Source organism: Castor canadensis, chromosome 16 (genome assembly GCF_047511655.1).
Source record: "Castor canadensis chromosome 16, mCasCan1.hap1v2, whole genome shotgun sequence".
In the NCBI taxonomy this organism is placed as follows: domain Eukaryota; kingdom Metazoa; phylum Chordata; class Mammalia; order Rodentia; family Castoridae; genus Castor; species Castor canadensis.
The window spans coordinates 145,551-167,287 of NC_133401.1; the positions used below are offsets into that span (position 1 = coordinate 145,551).

At 41.4% G+C, this 21,737-nt stretch overlaps 1 long non-coding RNA gene across 1 annotated transcript; it reads left to right on the top strand.

Moving 5' to 3' along the window:
* Positions 1-35: 35 nt before the first annotated feature.
* On the top strand, positions 36-20,804 carry LOC141418037 (uncharacterized). The gene is made up of 3 exons (XR_012442672.1): positions 36-433; positions 13,231-13,363; positions 19,855-20,804. It is a non-coding gene; the product is annotated as an uncharacterized lncRNA (long non-coding RNA).
* Positions 20,805-21,737: the final 933 nt, after the last annotated feature.

Here is a 21,737-nt window from a genome sequence, read left to right on the forward strand (position 1 = left end):
GGTGACTCGACTGGGTGAGACTACATTTCCCACAAGCCTCCCCGCAAGTCTCACAAAACAAGGGAATGTTCCTTTGCCAGGTGCGTGGTCTCACTGCAAATTGACCAGGATGTCTTGCTTTACGATTGGTCCATACCCACCGTGATGACCATGTGGAATCCTGCTTTTTTATTAAATCCTGCTGTGATTAATCCAGAGTATTCGGTGATAATTAGTGATAAAACGTTCAGCTTAAATGCATTTCACCAGCCCTGTGGATCAACTCCAGAGAGTGAGATAAAATCATGGTTGGAGGCCAGCCCTGGCGAAAAGTTCTAGACACCCCAGTGATGTACACTCTTGTGCCGCAGCTCACCTTTGTGCTGTCCCCGTGGTCCCTAGAGTTACTGCCATCGGATTTCATTCCAGGAAATTCCGTCGTGCACAACATGAGGTAACAAGTTCAAAGAGCTCCTGCTAGTAGAGGCAATGGTATCTTGAAGAGACAGGAAAAATGTGCGCCCCACCCACGTGGGACTTGGAGCCCAGAGATTAAAATTGCTGTCTCCAAGCAATCTTAAAATAAGGGAGAGAAAACCGAGCCTCTGGGGCAGAGCCTGGCCTCAGGGAAAGGAAAATTTTAAGTAGCAAGGAAATTGACGAGGACATCTCAGGGCTTGTAATGCTGCAGCCAGAATGCTGCTAATGTAATTGGCAATATTATGAATGTCACGGGGAAACTAGCAACTCTGGTCTAGGTTGCCAGTATTTCGCGGGGACCTGCATTGTTCACCTGATGGTACCAAGGCAGGCTAAGATAGGGAGAGAACGGGACTCTTCTGATTTAATATTATATTTCAGGTTGAACATTTTTCTCCCTCTGAATCTTCCTTTTCGTTGCAATTATGTGGAGATTATTAACGCCTTCAATCAAACCAGCACCCTAGCCCAGGGACCACCCAAACCCTTCCCACTCTGTGATTTGTGGTGATCAAGAATCACGCAGGTTTTTCCTCTCCCATAGGTTAGCACAGGTTTTAAAAGCACCCGAAACAGGAAGAGCTCTCTGTGCTTCTACCTCATACCTGGCCCACCATGGCCTCTTGTAACTTATTCCCTAACCTTTCATAAAACTTTATTATCACCCTTACTGTGTCTACATATCCTGCCTGGATGCATCCATGTGGGATATGAGGATCTGGATCTTCTCCTTATCAACCCATACAACCTATGGTGAGCCTGTCTACTAGGTACTCCTCTATGGGAGGGAATTGGAAGCAGAGGTGGACTGAGAGTTTCCTACAATGATGGGGGGGCAGCGGCAGAAAGCCAGCCAGACTGCAGGCTCTTGGTTTCAGTCCCATCTGTTTCTTGTCCAAAACTCCTCTGGCCACTTGAATCTGGATCCTTACTTCTACCTTTTCCATGCTTATTAAGACAGCCAGATATCACCAGTTCCAGTGGAGACACAATCTTTTTACCACAACAGTCTGCCTCTTTCCCAGCCTGTCATACAAATGCAAATTTAAAAACAAATTTTTCGTATAAACTAAGAGCATGGACACGTGTGTCCTGTAGCCTTTGTCCTGATGAAGATATGGGATGCCAAACCTACAACCAAGACTAGGGTCTCTAAATTCAGGTTAAAGGTTTGGCTACTAACAAAGATACTGTAGCCCAAGGTAAACTGTTAATAGAGATTATTAAAAACACCCTCTAGAGGTAAATCTGAAGCGTTCAATATCTAAGAGTACACACAGAATTAATGTAATTGTTTTATAGACATGGTGTGAATTCTGTGTATGTCTATCGTATGATTAACTTATTCAAGACAAAAGTCTGACAGCTATGACAACAGTCATATTGGAGACTGAGACTGACTCAAAACACTTTCCTAGAGTTGACTCTTGCTTCAGCTATCGATCCAACCTAAACAAGTCCAAAAGAACAGATTGGGACATATTCCAATCTGTTCCTCAAAATTTTCAAATAGCTGATCAATGTACTTGTGGCCACTTAGTTATTTTTTTACATGTTCTTGAACTCTTGTATCTATGCATGCTTAAATTGACATTTATAGCATGCCTCATGTAGTTTTTTTTCCCACATATACATGTGTTTGAACATCTTTTTTTTTCCCTTTATATACACATTTATTTGGTACTGCAAATTAAAATAACATCAGAATTCCTTTTATGGCAACCCAAATATTTGAAAATGAGAAAATATAGTTACCTACCCAAATTATTACCCTCTAACCAGACTACCCCATGTTCTCCTCACACCCCTTCAGGTTATATTTAATTTCACAGACTTTAGGCTTCTAAAACAAAGACTTGAGACCTATTGGTGCTTCTTGGTTCAAATCAAAATGTAGAACTAAAGTATTTTAAAGTCATTCATATACAAATTACACAATTCCCTTATAAATTAATCATAGCGGGAGTGAAAATAAAAGATACAAGATAACAAGGTCATATCATATACATCAGTTATTCAAAATTAGTGGTATGTAGCTCTCAACATGCTCATTAAATTACCAGCAGGAAAACTGATAAATTTAGATTTGTGCCTAAATTCAAAGTCCCAAGTCCCACTGAGAGAGAGAGAGAGAGAGAGAGAGAGAGAGAGAGAGAGAGAGAGAGAGAGAGAGATTTAAGCCTAAATTGATTCTACTCTGTCATAATCACTCCCTAGTCTAGCATTCTCAGAAGGATCCCAGCTATGGTACAGACAGTAACTGCAGGTGCATTGGAACGGCACACTGAATGGTTCACTCTGAACTCCTTTAATCCCATCTCTTAGCTTTTCTCTTCGAGCCCTGGAGTATCTGTTGCTCAGGAGAGCTCTCATCTCGGCCAGGCGTTCTCTCCTTGCGGATAACAAGGTCCATACTCCTCTCTGCCTATAGGGAGTGTCACCTCTGGTCTCCTGTAGGACCCTTTGGCTTCTGTCTGACACTTGGGCTGGACCTTCTGGGAGAGGGGAAGGGAACCTGGGAGGAGGGTTGAGGGTCAAGTTATGAAGGTCCCTTATCAAGGTTTCTGGATGAGAGCCTGCTGAATCTCTTGGGGAATTTTCTTCGTAGGCCATCTGAAAAGATTCTGCTGTCAAGGTTGGGTTAAACGTTTGTGAGGGCTCCATTGGTGTTGTGCTGAGGAAAAATTACTCCAGAACAGTTTTAGAAAAACCCTAAAACTCCAAACTCCAATAAATGGTGGTGAAATAAGGGAACCTAAAAATTTAGGCCTGGTTTCCTTTAAACTGTGTTTGAACATCTTTAGGATGATTCTTATAATAGATGTAATGGAATGGAACGAATGGCTTCTGTTCTCTTGTCTCCAGCCTCCCCTCTCCCCCTGTTTTACTTTTAAGAAAAGCACTTTTTCAAAGTTTTATGTCAATCAGGTCTAACTTAAAAAACAGGCGTTATTTTATGGACAGTAACCTTAATCTGTTTCATTTTGTCATAAGTGGGATTTACATCAAATTCTTTCATAATTAGGTCTGTTAACAAAGGTGTCTTAATAAGTTAGTTATCGTATAGACAAACAGTTTAAGATTGCCTTCTTTCACGTTCTCCTGAGAGATTTTCAAGGGCCGTGCAGAACCAGAACCTGAATCTCTACGTGCATAACAACGAGGCTTTCTTCATATTGTTCTGCTCTGTGTAACATCCGTGAGAAACTTGTAATGAAAGATTTTATCAAAATAACTATTAGTGTTTTCTGTTGATCTTGTCAAGCTTTTAAATACTTAAGCTAAAACTTCACTAAATCAAAGTTCATTTGAGGATTCGCTCATTTAAAGTTCTCTTAAATGACCACCTTACAACTGTGTTCTGTGTCTAGACTTTATCTAAATAGTGTACAAACATTTGCAAAATTCAGTGTCAGTTTAATATATGTAAAATGACCAGCTAAAGTCATCAAAACCTTTGGCGTATAAAATGAATGATGAAACATTTCATAGTTGTACTGTTTGGGATCAGTAACATTCAGAAAAACCGTGCAATTTGGGCAATCCTGCTATTTAAAATCTGGTCTATATTTGTGTTACTCAAATGAATGTTACTGTTTATATGAAATGTACTGAGTCCCTGCCTTCAGAGGTTAGGGTCCATCTGACAATGGAAAATGCATTCAGTCCATCTGTAACCATTCCCATTATCTTAACAGTCCCAGAGTTGCTCAAAGGTCGAGAGTCTCCTCTCAGACCCAAACCAAACTCTTAATGGTGAATCCCCAGACAATCAAAAAGAAAGTTAGACATTTCAAGGTATAGTTGTTCAAGGGTAATATTTTCATTCCAAAAGGGAGGAAAACAAAACAGTAAGGAGAAATCAGACCAAAGGAAGACCAAAACCAAGCATGGCAAACAATGAGCCCTTCAGCATCAGGGACACTGGTACTGTGATCTGAGCCCCAAGATCTCAGGCAGTTCTGTCCCTTGACAGGTGCAACCAAGATGGCTGCTCTTGGGTTGGCTGTGCTCACAGCCTGTGGCCTTCCCTCTGCATATCTATCCAACTTTCTGGTAACTGACCTCTGGTAGTCTCCTTGGCAGCTTGCATTCATTCTCACAGCTTCACACCTTGACCTCTCAATGGCTGCTTGCAGAGATTCTGGCCTTACTGTATACTGCTTGACCACTGAGGCTATCCATTGAAATCTCCATGGAAGCCTCTATGACCCCACATTTCTTGCATTCTGCAGACCTTAAAACCAGCATCAGGTGGAGGATGCCAAAGTTGGCCTCCTACTTGTGCTGTTCAGCCTGGGCCCACCCACGTGAGGCAGACTCTGAGTACCTAGATGGATCGCCCATGGTTAAATGAATGCCAGGGAAACAATTCCCCAGGAGGCCTGGGAAAGCAGAGAACCTCAGGGCTCTTCTCACACAAATGTCTCTGAAATAACTGGGCAACTGTAGCTGACACCTGTAATCCTAGCTACTTGGGAGGCTGAGATCAGGTGGATCATGGTTTGACGCCCACTGGGTAAATAATTCTCAAGATCTCATTTCCAAAATGTGCAGAGCAAATGGAATGGAGGTGTGGCTCAAGCAGCAAAGCTTTAGGTGTAGGGCATTTAGGTTGTTTCCATAGCTTGGCAATTGTGAATAGTGCTGTGATGAACATTGGTGTACAGGTGTCTCTATTGGATCCTGATTTATGTTCCTCTGGGTAGAGTCCAAGAGGGGTGTCACTGAATCATAAGTCAGTTCTGTCTTTAGCTTTTTGAGGAATCTCCATGCTGATTTCTACGGTGGTAGTACTAATTTGCATTCCCACCAACAGTGTGTAAGGGTTCCTGTTTTGCTGCATCTTCACCAGCATTTAATGTCGTTATTGCCCTCGACTGTGGCCATTCCAAGTCGGGTAAGATGAATTCCAAGGGTTGTTGTGATTTGATCTCTTTTATAGCCATTTTATGGCTATAAAAGTGGCCAGTAGTTACAGGCCATTTGTATCTCTTCCTTTGAGAATTCCCTGTTTAATTCATGTGCCCATTTCTTCACTGGGATGTTGATTCTTTGGGGGTGAGTTTATTGAGTTCCTTGTACATTCTGGAATATAGTGCCTTATCAGATGAGTAGCTGGCAAAGATTTTTCTCCCATTCCATGGGCTGTCTCCTGAGTCCATTGACCGTTTCTTTTGTTGCACAGGAGCTCTTTAGTTTGATGCAGTTCCACTTGTTCATTCTTTCTCTAAAATGCTGAGTCTTTTGGGTTCCCTACATCTATATGTTCCAGTGTATTTCCTATTATAACCTCAAGTTTTGGTTTAAGGTCTACTTTGTCAGATATGAGTTTAGCTACTCCTGCCTGTTTATAGGGTCCATTGAAAAACCTTTCTTCACCCCTTGACTCCAAGCCAGTGTTTTCTTTTATCAATGAGATGAGTCTACTGCAAGGAACACATGGCTGGGTCTTGTTTTTAACCCATTTTGCTATTCTATGTCTTTGGATGGGGGTATTGCAGCCATTTATATTCTGTGTTAATATTGAGAGGTGTGTAAATCTCAATGCAAAATGAAACAGCAAGACAACCACTCTCACTCAAAAGCCAACTCCAACACTAAGGATCTAAACAACTGCATACAGTAAGAAAAATCAAATATTGAGCTCCAAAAAATTATAGTAAGCATGATTAACGAGTTCAAAGAAGGAATACAATAGCTAGTGTCTGATCTCAAAGAGGATATGAATAAAGAATAAGCTCAAAGGGAATACAAACAAACTGATGGATTAAATTAAGAATACTATGAAAGATATGAAAGAGGAAGGCAATAATGAGGTGGAAAACCTGAAAAAAAATCAATATGAAATAAACAGCTCAATATGCCATATAACAAACAGAGTGGAGCAAGTTGAAAATAGAGTATCAGGAACAGAAGACAAAAGAGGAATCATATCAAACAGTAAAATATCACAAAAATTGCTAATATGGATGGAAAATCCAAGACATCTGGTATACCATGAAAAGACCAAATCTACAAATATGGGTTTAGATGAAGGAGAAGAGAAATATAATAAAGGCACAGACAACCTATCCAATAGAATTATAGCTGAAAACTTCCCCAACCTTGAGAAAGAGAGAGTCATCCAGGTACAGGAAGCCTACAGAACATAAAACCGTCAAAACCAAAAAAAGAAACACCCCCAGACATATCATAATCAAAACACTCAGCACACAAAACAAAGAAAGAATACTAAAGGCAGCAAAGAGAAATGACAAGTCATGTGTAAAGGCAAACCCATTAGAATAAGAGCAAATTTCTCAACTCAAACTCTTACTACAAAGAGGTCATGGAAAGACATATTCAGGCCCTGAAAAAAAGCAACTGTCAATGTAGACTAGTCTATTCAACAAAACTATCATTCCTAATTGAGGAGAAACAAAAACCTTCCACACAAGGAAAAACTAAAGGAATTCATGACTACCAAGCCAGCCCTGCAGAAGATACCTCAAGGCGTTTTACACACAGAAGAAACAACAGTGAGACAGGAAGATTCCAGAAAGAATAAACCCATATGATCTAGCAGACAAATAAAGAGGAAATGTAAAAGTAAACAACATGGACATAAAAATGAGTAGAAACAACACGCACCTTTTGTCATTCTTTTACTCCATTGTTTTGACAATGCTGGGGTCTCCTGCTGCTGTTTTTTTTTTTTTTTTTCATTATTCTACTTTGATGGGTGCAAGAATTTTTCAGGACCAGATATTTGCAGAATACAAATGAGGTCCAACTGACTGCCACCTAACCAGGAACATGGCTTTGGGACTGCATTATGCATCCATGTTTCTTCAGTTTTCATTTTACCTGGGGAATAACTATAGGCATCTAGGGAGTTTTTGAAATATAAAATCTCTTCTTTCCCATTTTAGATGAAAACAGCAATCCTAAAGGCTTAATTTGCTGGTGGAGTGGCTCAAGGGGTAGAGCACTTGCCTTGCAAGTGTGAGGCTGTGAGTTCAAACCCCACTACCACCACATAAATAAATAAATAAATAAAACCTGCTCTTCTAAAGGCCTAATTTAAATTCACTTAATCTGCTTCTCCAAAACATCAGTTTCTCTTCACCCCACTGGCCTGAACACCCACCTTTGAATCCGACCATCTTTACAAAGTGCTTTTGTAGCTCCTTCTGAGATCAACAGCCCCAGCATTCTCCCCACAATTCCTGGTACAGACACCCATGTTTGATAACCAACTTTTCCCAAATGATGTTATCTTGTGCACTGGACTGTCAGCTTTCTCCCACTTTCATAGAAAATGGAGTCTTCTCAACATTTCTCCTCCTATTTCTTGTTTATAATGATACCCACTAACGGAAGATGGAAAAGCTAACGTCAGTCTCCACTACCTGATAGAGATCTGAGCTCTTGAATATGAAAGATTTGGTTCACTTGGATTTTGGACCACAAATGTGTGGCTCTCCCCCAAACACAGACCCCTGTGCTGGATCTTCCATTCTCATGGTGTCTGACAACATGCTTCACAAGCCTAAATCTGGACTTTTCTAATTTTCTTATCATCTCTGTAGGTGAACTGCTCTGTAGGTTTAAATACTACCTTCAAGCTGTCAGTTTCCAAATGTGTGCTTCCATTATGTGTAAAATTTTGAACACAGGAACTGAAACTCAAGCTATGCCCAAGTAAACACTTAATAATCCCTATATGAATGTATCTCAGTGGTACAGTACTTGACTAGCACACTCAAGGCCCTGGGTTCAATCCCCAGTACACTGATTTCAAACACACTCCACTTAAAACTGTCTTCTCTGAACACCCTTTCTAAATTATCACAGCTTATGTTTCTTTTTCTCACTTTGATTCAATATACCTCATGATTCTTATCTGACTACTAAAAGTACATTACCTTCTTGTTTTCCCCTCATCAGAGTACAAATTCTATGAAAGAGACATTATTTTGCTACTTTCTCTCATCAAGAATATCATAAAATTGCCAGTGCTTAAAACTGACTCCAGTGGGATGTGCTGAGGAGGAAATAATGTATGAATAAATGTCAGGCAATACAAGTCCAGGTGTAGTGGCAGGCACCCGTAGTCCCATCAGGTGCAGAAGCAGGAATATCAAGAGTAGAAGACTAGTGCAGGCTATATCGTAAAAGTGTATACTTGCTCCTGAGGTCTACAGGCAGTTTCACTCACCCAAGGACACCAAGCTGCTGTAGGTCTCCATCATCACCTCCCTGTACAGGGTCCTCTGAATTTTAGCCAGGTCCCACCACTCTTCCTAGGTAAAGTCCACATCCATGTCCCCAAATGACCTCACCTCCTGCAATGCCATATACCTTCTCAACTCACCAGCCCTTGGAATATGGAAGTTCTGGCTTCTGTATGTAGGGATGGGAGTGACAGTGGATTCTCACATGCATATTGCAAAAGGTGCAGCTTATATTATATTCCATAAAGTGAAGAAAGTCACAGAAATGTACTGTCATTGTAATAATTAAGTTTAAAATACTATAAAAATATTTACCTTGTACATCTAAAAACATTCTTGTTAGTCAGGTGCCAGTGGCTCACTCCTGTAATCCTAGCAACTCAGGAGGCAGAGATAAGGAGGATCATATTTCAAAGCCAGCCTGCACAAATAGTTCACAAGACCATACCTTGAAAAAAAAAAAAACCCTTCCCTAAATTCAGTGGTGCTGTAGCTCAAAGTGTAGGTCCTGAGTTCAAACCCCAGTACCACAAAAAAAAAATCTTGCTAAGGATTAAAGCATGAGTAAAAACAGGCCTGGTGGTACATGGCAGTAATCCCATCACTGAAGAAGATGAGATAGGAGGGGGTACTGTGAGTTCAAGGTAAACCAGGTGTACATAGCAAGTCCTACTCTACTTAAGAAAAAAAAGCTATGAATAACACTTTGTTCCTTCAAGGAATTTATGATCTAACGTGAAGAAGTCATTTGATATAAACAAAAATCCACAGTCTGATAGAGGAATTGTTTCAAATCCTCAGTGTAAATGAAGCAAGGAAGGAGAACATATACCTCTATTTTTCATGATGAGTCTGCACTTCACTGAAAGGCCTAGAATGTTTAGCCTTTCTATTTGCTAAAAACATGTTTTCATGGCTACAAGGCAACAGCAGAAGTCCAGTCACAACCACACAACAACACTCACCACATTAATGGAATTACATACGGTACCATGTTGAGCTGTATGAACTGGACCATGATGAGAGATAAACACAATATTGATGGCCCTGATTATGCAATATAGATATATAGATATATGTGCTTGCTGTTTTCTAATGACTTATAAACTGAAATTATGCACATAGACATCACAATATTTCCATCCTGCCTCTAAAAGTTGGCTTGTGTTCATTCTAGGTATCTCTGCCATTTCCCATTTGACAGGTGTAAAGCGTGAGATCAAGTGAGAACAGCTCAGAAAATTGAGCAGCCTTACATTCCAACAGTCCTGCCTGGGAAAAGAATTTGAAAGGTTAGGGGAGATAAAGGGTAAGAAACCAGATGAGTCATCAGATGTCAGAGAAGTAAGACTGCAGAACAGAGAGGTATCCTTTAAAAGGAACAAAAGGAAGAGAAGAGCAGGGACACAATTTGGTTAAGAATTTGCCAAATGAAGATAAAAAGATAGTTCTCTTCTATGTGATCTGCATAACTGCTGCTAATTAGGTGCTGGCACTGTGATGTGAAATTTGGAAAATGGAAGAACACAACAGCAGGCCAGATACCTTTGGCTCTCAGCTGTAATCCTAGTTAATCTGGAAGCAGAAATCAGGAGAATCCTGGTTCAAAGCCAGTCTGGGCAAATGCTTCATGAGACCCTATTTCAAAAATACTGAGCACATGGGTGCACACACATGCGCACACGCACACACACACACAAACCCACACAAGAAACACCAGCAACAAACTTAAGGAAGAAAACTAAAGATAATACCAACATAAAAAGATTGGCTGGTATAGTGGCTCATTGGTACAGCACCTGCCTAGCAAGCACAAGTCCCTGATTTCAATCCCTAGCCCAGCAAAAAAAAAAAAAAAAAAAAAAAAAAATCCAATGGCAGAAGTGACACAGACTCACAGACTTGAACATATCAAGGAATACCTTCATCTGTGAATATCTGATACCACATTGATGGGAGGGCCCACTACCTCTTACACAGTTGATTCCAGAGTTCAGGAGAGAGATGTAAGCTGAAGACAAAACATTTTGAAAGTAACAGAATGTTAGAGCTGCCTAAATTTCTAATCGTTAATGAAATGGATGGTCTTCAAGGAAGGAAAGTAACAGGACAAAAAACATAAGGAAACTAATTTTTCCTGATAGAAGACAAGAAATAGACTGTAAAGATGAAGAAATAATTTTCTGAGTTTGTTCCAAAATAAAGAAAAGCTCATGTCAAGATCTCCATGAGGCTGAAAAATACCCCAAAATCTAAGATCCTTTATCCCATATGAAATCCTGTATGGGTGGCCATTTTCTTTCCAATACCTGGTAGTGGATTTAGAGGTCAGGGAATTGACAGGGAATATAACCCATTTAGGACAATTACAGGGGCCGTAAAGGAACTCAGGGCAAAGATCATGTCTGATCCTCAACCAGGGGGAGCACTTCAGGTAAGACCTGTGGATCAGGAGCTCCTTTGCACCTTGCAGGAGAGGGCACCCCAGTATCAATTGCTGCCTACGTTTAAGAGGCCATATCCAGTGATCTTGGTCACTGTTACACCTGTAAAGGTCCAGGGAATAGATAACTGCTTTCACCTCTCTAGGTGAAGTGCAAGCCAGAGGAAAGCTTTCCTGATGCACAGGAACCTGAGCCTGACTGTTCCTGTGATTCCCTGGATGATTTGAAATTGTTCTTCAGAAGGAAAAGGTCAGAGCTGCAGCAAATAGATAAGTGACGTTAAACTCTTCTGCTTTAAAACATCTGCTATTCTGGGCACTTCTCAGAGTGTGGCTCTTAATTGTGCTTTCAGACTGCTGTTGTAGGAACTGTGATTTGCCCCAAGGATGAAATTAAACTGTATATTGCTCAGATGCTGCCTTCTAGCAGTCCCCTTGGTCCTCATATGTTGGCCCCCCCAATCACAGCTACAGTAGCTGCCTGGCATCCTTACAGAAAGATGATTGCCTCCACCCTCAACCTACTAAGGAAAAAAATAAATCAATTCCACCTACAAGACAAGCTTGGATATGTGTGGACTCCTCCCCAGGTGGGAATGGGTAACAACTGAAGTCAAACATTGAGATCCATGGTCAACTCCATTCCCGTTGGTGTTGAGCATTACAAGAAGAAAGGGCCTCCTGTCAATGGGCAAATCCTCAAAAATGGGATCTGCATAGCCAAGCTCCCATTTGTGTACAGGCAAGTGGGCAAAGCGTGCTGAGACAACAAGAGCCTTTTAAATGTCATCTGACCATTACAGTTACAGACAAATTTAGGGACCTTCATCCAGAAATGAATACAGGGAGCAAGGGAAAGGTTCCTACAGGCACTGGACAGGCACTGAGAGCAGTAAAACTCCAAACACTACTTTCCCTGGCAGACTCTAGACACCACGGAAACTTGAGTTTGTTCCCAATACCCAAGAAAGAAATGCCCAGGGTGTCACTGGTTTGAACCCCATCGATCCCTGTGATTAATAAGTTGACTCTCATGCTGGGTGCCAGTGACTCACGCCTGTAATCTAGCTACTCAAGAGGCAGAAATCAGGAGGACCAAGGTTCAAAGTCAGTCCCACCTGTCGTGAAACCCTATTTCAAAAAAACCCTTCATAAAAAAGGGTGGAGTGGCCCAAGGTGGAGGCCCTGAATTCAAGCACCCATACTATAAATAAATAAATAAATAAATAAATAAATAAATAAATAAAGTTGACCCTGGGGTACAAGTAAGCTGGGACCCAAGGCCCAGAGAATTATTGACCTCAAAAGACATTCAATCTTTAGAGAAAATAAGACTCAAGAGTACTATTCACCATGCCTGGACCCCTGACTGCCAATGGACCTGACTGGTCACTGTAAAATAGAGTACTGTGCACCAAGAGGAGCCAGGGCAGCAGAGGAGGATTGGCACATTCCAACTTGTGTCCCTTCTAACTCAGTGACACCCTCCAGAGGGATGTAATTGCTATGTGGGAGACAGGTACATCTATACCTACCTACCAATTGGACAGGGATGCACCTTGGTTTACCTGTTCCCTGCTATTCTTCTGGTTCTCAGAGAGGCTCTTGAACCCCAAGTCAAGGTCCAGATGAGATTGTGAACATGGGCCATACCACTGGTCCCTTTGATGCTGGGACTGGGCAGGTCACATCAGGAATCTCAGGAGCTACTGGGGGGATTGCTATTGCAACTTGGTTATAGAAAAACCTATTTTGGGAAATACCTGAAAGTTTAAATAAGATAACCACCACTCTCCTAGATCTCAAAATACAGGTTGGTTGTCTAGCAGCCGTGGTACTGCAGAACAGGCATGCCTTGAATATGGTCATTGTCTCCCAGTTTATGTCTAGTGCCATGTTAGGAAAAGAATGTTGCTTTTATGTTAACAAATTTGGGTGAAATACAAAACAACATAAATCAGATACTGGAAAAGACCAGAGATCTAAGGGAAAGAGCTGCAAAGGGATGTCTCTCTTGGGAAGGAACTTGTTTGTCTCCCTTCCTTGGACCCTTGCTTGTAACACACCGATTTTGCTCATCAGCCCTTATCTTGTGAACTGCCTTTCCAGGATCATCTCACCCAGGTGGCAAGCTGTACGCTTTCAGATGCTAGACCCAATGAACTTGACGTGACTGGAGAATGCTTCTGCTACCCATGTGTCCTGGTTCCAAGTTCAGATTCGTGACAAGGATCCCCTGAAGGTAGGGTTGACTGCTCCTTATAAACATGGATAATTTACAAAAAAAAAAAAAAAGAGAGAGAGAGAGACAGAGACCTTCTTTCCCTCACCAATCCCCAAAAGATTTTGGGGATCTTGTCTCTCAGTGTGGAGTTGGTGTAGGGGTTCAGGGCCTACAGGGTTAATGTGAAGACTAGCAGGAGAGAGAAAATCCACACTTCTCCCTGACCTACAGACATACCCCTTTCAGGCTTAATATTTCAGTTCTTGTGGTCTCCTGCATCCCGCAAAGTGGGGAGGAGCGATAACCGGTTCTAACCAGTTTTGAAGGTATGTGCGGTGTCACCTGCAGTAACTTTTTCGGTGTTTTTTCCCTCTGTAAGGCTCCATGAATATTGCTGGCTTGTCATGCATACAATTATAAGTGAGTGAATTACGGGAAGATACATGCACAATCAGAACTCATTGATCATCTAGCTGTCAGTCCAATCGAATAGTCGCCCTAACCCCACCTGCATAAACACCCAGGTTTTTCCCACCAGCCTGGCTCAATCCATATAAACCCAGAGAGACCCAAGGCAACTGTGCTTTTGAGCTGCATGGCTGTAGCCCTGGCTTCTCCCTTGATGGCATCGCTTTCACTTTCTATAAACTTTGCCAGGAACTCCTTGTCTCTCAAATCAATACTTTATGACCTCAGACAATGGCATGATGTGATCCCCAGGCTCCTGCTAACAACCAGGACCTGATTTAATCGAGGTTTAACCAGTGTCAAAACAGAAGAAGATGTCTGGAGGAGCTGAGAAAGGCCATGTATATTTTGAACTTTTTCAAAATGTGAGTCATTTGTGGACAGATGGCAAACTGTGCTTCTACTGACCTTCCAGCTGGGACAAGAGACATTGTATAGCTGACCACACTGCCCTGAAGCAGCCAGAGGCACAATGCAACACCATGACATACCCAACACAAGCCGTACTGCCCTGTCTGCTTCCCTGACCTTCAAAATCGTGACCTCTAATGAGAATTTCTATTTATCCAGTACATTTTCTAGTTGGAGCAGCTTAAATGTAATTTTGTGAGACACATTTTCGTATATTGTTTGTGAGAGCCATGTGTCAGGTCCCTTCCACACTCTGCAACAGAGCATTTATTCAAGGGTGTGATTTGTTAGAGTTCCCATTAGTGCATGAGGAGAATGGTTTCTTCTGTTTAGAACAGTGAAACTGTGGGTTTCTATTTCTTAAAATTTTCATGGCAGGTTAATTTTATAACATTTATTCACTTTGGAAATATTGCAGATTGCATTTCCAAAGCAGAAATGCTACTTTTCAGAACATGTTCAAGGATGGCTATTATTTTATCCAGGATCACTCCAAGCATGGGATAGTTATTCCATTGTTTGAAAGAAATGTGTTTGTATATTGTTTGTGCACTGATACTTTCTGTTGTTGTCAGTACTGTGATTTAACCTCGGGACCTCATGCTTGCCAGCAAGTGCTCCAGCACTTGAACCAGACTCCTACCCTAAATGAGTTTGTATATTGATATATTTTACATTCAGAGAACATTCGTCTTAGAACATAGATATCAAGAGTAAAACAGTTTCAAGTGGATATCATAGAAATTAAATGTCCATTGATGGCTCTGTCTGGTGTTGCTTGACAAGATTTGGTGTGAGGTGAGTGAGTACCTAGCTTTACTTCCAATCTTACTTCCCTATACTACATCTTAGGGTCTAATTTACTTGTCAGCCATTCTGATTTTCTGCGCAGACTGCCATAACAAAATATCACAGTTCTGTGGTCCCCCAAGATTTTCTGTGTTGAAATTTAATCATCCTTGTGAGTAATTAGGATAATAGAAACTTAGCCCCACTATGGTGCTTAGAGGTGGGACCTTTGGAAGTGATTTGGGATTAGATAAAGTGCTAGAGGAAGAGGCACCATGATTGAATCCTCATGGATTTATAGTGAGGAGAAAGACCAGAGGAGACACAAATACACACCCAAGATCCCTGTCTCTTGTCACGTGTTGCCCTGCTTCAGCCTGATGGCCAGAAGGCCACTACCTCATGTATCCTTTCTTCTTGCACCAACACAACTTTAGGCCAAAATAAATCTCTTCTTTGTAGTTTATCCAGTCTTCTGACAGTGTGTGTGTGTGTGATGAGCAACTGAGAGCCCAGCAGCACACAACCTGGAACGTTTAAACTGCGGGTATGGATCAACCCCAGGGCTTCCATGTGGCAGGCAAAGTGTTCTAACTCTGAGCTACATTCCCCCAGCCCAAATGATGTGTGTGTTCTCACAGTTCAGATGCTGAACGTGAGAAATCCACACCTTGACAGGTTTATTTCATGAAAGGCCTTTCACCAAGCAACCATCTTTCTTTTTCCTGTGCCTTCATGTGGCCTTTCCACTGTTCTACCGATGAGACACAAAGCTCTTGTGTCTCTTCCTTTTATAAGAACAGCAGTCCTGTAGGCTGAGGCCCCTGTACTGTGACCTCTTTTGAACTATATCATCTCCATAAATCCCCTGTGTGCAATGCAGTCTCCTTGCAGATTAGTGCTTCCACATGGGAATTTAGGGAGGAGAGATACATTGTGTCCATAACACGCCCTGATTTGAAATTCCATCTCCCTCCTGTTTGAGAGGATAATTTGAAGGTGGCTGTTTTGCGCATCTACCTGACATTTCTTCCCCACAGTATTTTAGTAACAAGCCACCAGTGTGACCATAATATAATGCTGCATACACAGCCTTTGTAGCAGGTGATGTGACCAGGGTGAGGAGTAAGTGTTCATTGGCCCTGCATGCTTGGTAATTGCTGACTTTGTGTGTGAGCCTGGAGCTGCCCACACCATCAGGAGTCTGTTTACAGGGTACAGAGAAGCTGTGAGGCAGTGGGTCCTGAAGGCATCAAGGTCTAGGTATTCTGAACATCTCAGAGGCCCAACCCACATGACTGAAAGAGGATGACTGTGGTCTTACTTTTTTTTTCAGAAGTGGTTTCATCTTTGGTTCCCAGTCTGTAGAGGTTGGTCACTTCTACTTGTAATTGAATCCTACCTCGACTGAACTTGCCATGTTTGACCTTTTTTTTAATATCTGAAAATTACCTTCTCTTTAGTATGTTGTAGAGTGAATTTTTTTCTTTATGACACACTTTTGACCTGCTTTGACCTCCTTCCCCCATCCACAAGCCTTTCCTGAATTCTGATTGGATCTGCATTGATCTTAGATCTCAGTGTGTATCTGCTTGGTGTGCCCCACATCACCCAGATAGCATGGCCTTCCGTGGGAGACCAGACTATAAATGTAGTAATATGTATTCTGGCTAAAGCTGAACAGGCCCCAATTTCAATCCTACGACAGATGTTAGAGTCATGCTTTTGCCATATGCACCTCTGCTCACTCAGGACATCCTACGAATTGGTCACACTCCTTGATATGTCCAAAATGCTGACTGCATGGTACAGAACGTAAATGCCATTTTGAGTACACATAGGAAGGAAATAAATGCTTAGGTATATCTTGTGGAAATACAAATTGAAAATAAGATGTTAGAATGCCTATAATGGTCCACACACAATTGGTGTTAAAGCACGAAGCATTTTTAGAGACTGGCCCAAATCAATATTGGATTGGTGAAAGATTTCATCTGTCAGACTGCCATGAGTCTTCTACGTGTGTGTGCACCTTATATCACAGATTTATCATGTATAAAGTGAAGGTAAAGGATTAAGCAATTCCACACAGCAGTGGAAAAGAGTCCACGTGTGCTACACTCTGATTTACGTCTACATCATATTGTATTTCATTCAACAAATCAATCTCATGATCTCCTGAGAATTCACTGTGTCTGTAGCAAATAAAGCATTGACTAAGAGGAGCCCACGGAATTGGGAAGTAGAAAGATCCAGTTTGGACAGTTCTGCAGAGTGTATTGGAACTAACAGAAAATAAAGGGCTGGGGAATATATTTAAGGGTTTCAACCATGAGAGTTTGCAGAATGTCTGTATGCAGGGAGCAGATTTTCAACACTCCAAAAAGAAGCAACTCTGTTTCTTTTTATCATACTAATAGAAACTCTGTTGGCATGAAATGCTAACTCCCCATTTCCCTTTCCATCTGCTCCTAGTAACAGCTACTATGTATCTATGGATTCTGTTTCTTATAAGTAGAATCATAATACACAAGGTTTGCCCACGTTCTTGCACCTATCAGTGCCCATTCCTGCTTATGACTGAATAGTACTCAATTGCGTGGTGCTGGCATGCAGTGCTGTATATACTCATAGTCCTTTTGATTTCTGCAATGTTGATAACAATGTTCCCTCTTCACCTTCAAATTTTATTACTTTTCTTCTTTGATAGTCTAGCTAAAGATTTGTCACATTTGTTAATTTTTGTCAAAGAACCAATATTTGGTGTTACTGATTATGGTTTTGCTTTCTGTTCTCTACTTGATTTATCTCTGCCATAATCTTTATTGTTTCCTTCCTTGTGCAGGGTTTGGGTTTATGTTTCATTTTTGTTGAGAAGATCTTGCTGCTTTTCGCACACAGGTGTGGAGGGGTATAAATTTCCCTCTGAGCAGGGCTTCTGATTTCACTGTGTGAGTCAGTTTTGCTAAATTGTGTTTTGTTTTCATTGTCCCTGGGTATTTTCCCCTTTATTGTTTGAACTTTTTTGACCCCCTGGATGTTTAAGAGTGTGTTATCTATTTGCACACTTTACTATCATAAGTAAATCTCCAATTTTCCTTCTGCTGTTGATTTCTGGTTTTATTTCACTGTAGCTGAAAACAATGTCCAGTATGATTTCAGTCCTTTTGCCTGTACTTGTTACCTAACACATAATCTATCCTGGAGAATGTTCTATGAGCACTTGAAAAGAATGTGTATTCTGCTCGGGTTGATTCTGTGTTCTGTGTAGTCACAAGGCCTGATTGGTTCATAGTGTTGCCAAGATCTCTGTTTCCCCACAGATTTGGATATGACGTGTTCAAGTTTTTATTGCATCTAGTTTTGTTTCATATATTTTGGGGGTATTCATATACTTGGAGATATGATAAAAATTGTGCCTTGGTGAATTGGGATGTTTAACTATATATACTGACCTTGGCTGGGTGCCAGTGGCTCACACCTGTAATTCTTGCTACTCAGGAGGCAGAGATCAGCAGGATTGCGGTTTGAAGCTGGCCTGGGCAAATCATTCCTCAAAACCCTATCTTGATAAAAACGTTCATAAAAAGGGGCTGGCAGAGTGGCTCAAGGTGTAGACCCTGAGTTCAAGCCCCAGTACTGGAAAACAAGACAATATATACTGACATTTCTTGCTACCTTCTTGATGTAAAATCTACCTTGTATGATAATATTCTCATTATTGGAGTATACTGTTCTCAAGGATCAACTTTCTTACGTTTTTCAATCAAGGTGTTTCTTTGTACTCAAAGTGAGTCTCTCTGAATGTACCCTACAGAGATCATGGTTTTCAAATCCATTCTGCCAGTTACTGCCTTTTAACTGGAATGTTCAACCCATTCATTATTATAAAAATTCCCGAGCGGGAAGGTCTAACTCCTGCTTGTTCTGTGTATGTCTTTTTCTTTCCTCTCTGGGACTGGAGTAGGAACTCGGGCTTTTTGCTTGCAAAGCAGGCATTCTACCACTTGAGTCACAACTCTCATCCTTTTTGCTCTGGTTATTTTGGAGATGGGGTCTCATGAATTATTTGTCTGTGCTGCCCTAGAACTACAGTCTTCTGTATCTCAGCCTCCCAAGTAGCTAGGATGACAGATGTGAGCCACCAGTGTCCGGTTCATATGCTTGTTTCATTTAACTCCTGCATCACCATTTTTATGGATTTTGTTGGGATTTCAGAGTTGGAGATTTTACCCTAGGACCTCATGCAACTTAGGCAAGAAGTCTACAACTGAGCTACATCACAGCCCTTTCAGTTGAGTATTGCTACTGTAAAATTTAGATTCCCTTTTTCTTACTTTTCTGTTTTCCTTTCAGCTTTTTTTTTTTTTTTTGGTTGCTTTTGGGATTACAATGACTATCTTAAACTCACAGCAACCTATTTGGAATAATATCAATTTAGTTTCAGTGGTATGAAAATACTCTGCTTCTATATCACTCCATTCCTTTCCTTTATATAGTCTACATCACAGATTATAGCTGTATATTTTATGTTGCTCTTAACATGAGTTTGTCACTCATTTAATAAATTTAACTTTAAAATCATATGTAAGAGAAGAGTGATAAATTCAAAGTGCAATAGTACTGGCCTTTCCAATACCTTATTTGTACCTTGCCTCTAGTAATGTTCTTCATTTAACTTTGGGTTACCATCTATGCTTTTTTGTTTCAGCCCATAGAACTTCCTTTAGCATTTCTGGTAAGGCCCATCAACTGTTAACAAAATCCCTTCATTTTCATTTATCTGGAAATGCCTCAGTTTTTCTTTCATCCTGAAAAGAAGTTTTGCTTCTTTCTTTCAGAACATTTTAAAAGTGTTCTCCCACTACCTTCTGGACTGCCATGTTTCCTGGAGAGAAACCAACTGTTAATTTTATTGAGGATGGAATAAAAGAGATTGGGGAAGGACCTTGGTCATAAAAGCAAGCTCTCTGCTTCTCAGATGCTATAAGGTGAGAAGTTTGTTCCAGTACACACTCTCCGCCATAATTTTCATCCTCACCACGGGCTGAAAATCCATAGACCCAGCTGGCCATGGACTTAAACCTCTGTGATGGCGACCCCAAATCATCTTCCCTCCTTGTAAGTTGACGATTGCGAGTATATTGTCACAGTATTGTGACTAAGTGTTGCAGAATGTTGGCGTAGTAAGATGGGGTCATTGATGTGATTGTACCTGATAATGTGGTTAAGAACCTTTGGAGTTGTTTGGGGAAGGAGTTAGGAAAGGTTAGGAGATGTAGGCTAGAGAAGCCCTAGGACAGTATAAATGGAGCTTAGTAGGCAATTCTGGGGAGGACTCAGAAGGCCAGACTGTTGGTAGGAAAGTAAACATAAAGCTCTGCTAGAAGATTCAGATGGGAACCAGGATGCTCTTGGCAACCAATGCAGAGGCATGTGAATGACAGGCTGGCAAAGATCTTGTGTCTATTCCCTCATATTTGTGAAAGGCTGAGTTTGTAGGAAGTGGACTAGTTCATCTGATGGAGGTCAGTTGAAGGCAGTACAGCACTCAGGATATGGCATTCATTTGGATGACTGCTCTTAGTCACACATCCATGAGACCTGGGGGAAAACAAAATAGGGCAAAAGTTTTGAAAACTTGCCTTTTGTTCAGGAAAGAAGGCTGTGTAAAGTTTAGTCAAGGGGTGGTTGCAGCCAAGGGGTGGTTGCTACAGAGATTATTGTTTTTAAGAGTAAGCAAATTTATTTGCACCAGGATGTTGGAAAGGTGGCTTGAGGGCATTGCAAGAGTCAGCATAACCCCACCCAGCATAGCTTCAGGGTTTGAAAGTGAAACTCCTTTCAGAGACATTTTTTTGGGAGTGTGGGACTGGGGTTTGAACTCAGGGCTTCCGGACTGACTGCTTGAGACACACCTCAAGCCCATTTTGTTCTGGATATGTTGGAACTGGAAGTCTTAAGAACTATTTGCCCTAGCTGACCTTGAACTATGATCATCCTGATCTCAGCCTCCCAAGTAGGTAGGTTTAGAGGTGTGAGCCACAGTCACCTGGCTCTTTCAGAAACTTTTGATTGGGAAGAGCCTTGGGGTTCTCTGCTTTCACTGGCCACCTAGGGAATTATCTCCCTGGAATTCATTTCCTCATGGTCAGCCATCTGGACACTCAGAGGCTGCTGAAGCTATGGCTCAAGTGGGCCCAGGCTGTACAGTACACGTAGGTGGCCGACATTGGCATCCTCCACATGATACTTATTTTTAGGTCTCCAGAATGCAAGAAATATGGGATATGAGGGGCTTCCATTGAGATTTCAAACGAAAGCCTAGGAGGTCAAGCAGTATGCAGTAGGGTTGGAGTCTCTGCAAGCAGCCATTGAAGGTCTATGTTTCAAGGTGTGAGAGTGAACCTGAGCTTCCATGGAGACTCGACAGGTCAGTTGCCAGGACACTGTATGATATGCAGAGAGAAGACCACGGGTCGTGAGCATAGCCAGCCCAAGTGCAGCCATGTTGGTTATACCTGTCAAAGCCATAGGGACAGGACTTCCTGAGATCTTTGGAGCTCAGATCACAGTACCAGGTATCTCTGATCCTGGACCTGATGCTATAGGGTTTATTGTTGGCAATGCTTGGTTTTGGAGTTACTTCGGTCTGAATTTTTCCTACTTTTTACCATTTCTTCCATTTGGAAAGCAAAGGCTTACACTCGAACCACTATACCTT